Here is a 3,288-nt window from a genome sequence, read left to right on the forward strand (position 1 = left end):
TTCAACAAACTGATATCAGTGTCCCGTTTAGGCGAGAGTCAAAGCTACCATCCATTGAATAGAGTTGTCAGCTCATCTAAAATGTTAAACATTCTAGCAACCTTTTATTCGATCAAGATTGGAATCCAGCGTTGTCCCGTTTAGGCGAGAGTCAAGGCTATTCTATCTTATGAGCTTCTACCATTGTTTCGCAATTTGCAAGTCAAATATGGTCGCCACCATTAGGGTGATCTATACCATATAAAACACTTACAAACTACTTATCATTCGAGATTAAACGGTGCGAAATTGCTAATGAACGTTCCTCCATTAGGGAGGATTACTCACTAAAACAAACGCGGTGTAAAACCCACAATGGAGATCGAATATCTTAATAATAATAAAGCTCATTCTTTAAAATGTATTTTCTTTATTATTCTAATAAATAAATTCTCATTAAATTCAAAATTTTGAATTAAAATTTAAAAATAAGAATTTAATATAATATTTATGAAATTACACTTAGATGGTGATTGAAATAAAATTAATTATTTTCATCTTAGTAATAATCTTAAATATAAATATTAAGGAAATTAATTTAAGTTGAATTAAATTAGATTAATTAGCAACTTAAAAATTTCCTTTGAGAATATATTTATTGAATTCGAAAATTAAGTATATATTAAAAAAAAATATACATATACACAAATTTTTAAAAATAATAAAAATAGAAAAGAAATACTTCAAGCAAAATATCACCTATATAGATTTTCTTTTGACTAGTTAATTCAATTTCTAATAATATATATATTTTAAATTCATTTATTTTAAATGAATCAATTAAATGAAAAAAATCATTGATTGTAGTTGGTCCAAGAATTAATTAAAATAAATAATTAATTTACAACTCAATCTATTTTTCAAAATAAAAAAAAATCGAAAATATTGCATAAATAAAATGCCATTTTTTGAAATTGATTAATAAAATAAAGGAGAAATATATATTGAAAATTATTTAAATTTAAGTTGAAAAATTAAATTTCAACCTAAAAATAATTTTCTATTTAATTAAGTGTCATGAAAAATCAATAAATATTCAAGTATCATGATTAAAATAAACTTAGATATTTAGATTTTTCAAGTTAATTAAATGTATTAAATTCAAGAAATAATAATTAAGTGTAGGGAAGGCTTAACTATTAATTTCTAGTTTAATACTAGGAAAATTATACTTAATAAAATTGTACAAAAATTAATTATTTAAATAATTAATTTCACAAAGTATATTATTTTCCTATTTAAATATTAGATATAATAAGTAGTCTAGAAATTACTATCTAGAAAATATCTTATTTGACTAAGTATCTTTTCAAAAATTTGAAAAATATCTAATTTAAGTTATATAGAAAAAATCTAAAACTTAAATAATTTCAAATTTAGATTTAATTAAATATCAAAAATTAAGTTATAACCACTTAATTTGAAAATATCTTTTTAAGTTAATATTCGAAAAGATATTAACCTAAAAAATATCTAAAATATTCCATTTTAAGTTAATATTCGAAAAGATATTAACTTAAAAAAATATCTTAAGAATCTTTAATAACTAATGCCTAGGATTCCTCAACTTAATTTAAAATTTAAATCAAATATTCAAATTTAAGTTAGATAAGAAAAATCATTTGATACAACTAATTTATAACTTAAATAGAAATATTTAATTATATAAGGTTCAGAAAGAATCTAGTTAGTTAAAATTCTATATTTAATTAAATACAAGAAAAATACAAATAGTTTGTCTAGAAATAATATGTAAACTAAAAGTGTTTTTCTTAAAATTAACTTTAAAATATTAAAATGAAAATAAATTTTCATATATTTTAAAAGTTAATTATGTTGCTAATTCAATTTTATTAGGTCAAACTAATATAATTAACCTAGTACAGTTATTCAAATCAGGCAAATGGGCCTTCACAATTGGAGTAGTTCACGTGATGGGGTGCTGGGTTCAGTATGTCGTACCCACTTCTATGGCTCCCAACTCTCACACAAGGCCCAAAAGAGAGGAATTTAACCTTAAAATAAATAACTGTTATTAATTGAATAGGTCCAATAACTAAATGGACCTAAATAAAATCTATCATGGTGTGACATTTTATTTAGCAACAACCTATATGCATCTATATGAAAACAAAATAAACATATAGGCTCACACAAGTACACACTTGGATGGATCCTATCATGTTGCTAGGTCATACACAGATGAAAGAAGATTGTAAAATTTACCTGTTACAAATTATTAACTTGACCAAGGGAGCCATCAGATCATTAGATCTTGCAAAAAGTAACCATGGCTATTTGCAATCAAGTAATAATATGTTTTGAAAACTTACACACAAGCTAAAACCACATACTCCTACAACAAGGTTAGCTCGATAGTTGGAAGTAGGATTTATTTAATTTTTAAATAAATAAATTTCGAAATTAATAATTAAATAAAAAAATTTAATTTAAAAAAATAAATAAATAATTTAATTTTCAAAAATAAAATAAAAAAAATTATTTATTTTCGAAAATAAATAAAAAAAATATTATTTTAAATTTCGAAACTATTTAAAATTAAATCTACAATTTTTAAAAAAATTAGGTTTCAACCAACCTAAATATCATTTCAAAAATTTGCTAACTACTTTTAAAAATTAAATGTTATTTTATAAATAAAAACTAAATAAAATTAGAAAAGATAAATTAAATATCTTTTTCAGATTTTAAATTTAATTTAAATAAATAAAATAACAAAATTTAAAAGTTAGCAAAATATCTTACATCTATTTAAAATTACATGATTATAGTTATCTTATTTTAAATTTAAATAAGGTCAAATTATTTAAAAAAGATTTAATTTAAAAATAGTTAAAATCTGACCTTAAATTTAAAAATAAGATAAGATATAATCAAATTTAAAAATAAGATAAATAATTAAGCAATAAGATAGATAGTTACTATTTTAAAATTCAAATTACACTAATATCTTGAATTAAATTTAAAAAATATTAAATTAATTCATTATGATAATTAGAATTGAATTAGGAATAGTAAATCTATAAATACAAAACTACACAAAAAATTGGAAGTTAATTCCATGAAAAAGCATGAAAGAAAAAAGAAAAAATTGTGAGCTGTACGTACAGTTTTCGCGATCGCAGGAAAATTTCAGCAGAACTCCGATTTTTTTGAATCTTCAAAAAATCATAACTAATTCAAATTAAATCGAAATTGAGTTCTGTAAAAAAGTAACTTGCTTAATTT

This window comes from Cannabis sativa, chromosome 2, assembly GCF_029168945.1.
Source record: "Cannabis sativa cultivar Pink pepper isolate KNU-18-1 chromosome 2, ASM2916894v1, whole genome shotgun sequence".
NCBI classification, from domain to species: Eukaryota; Viridiplantae; Streptophyta; class Magnoliopsida; order Rosales; family Cannabaceae; genus Cannabis; species Cannabis sativa.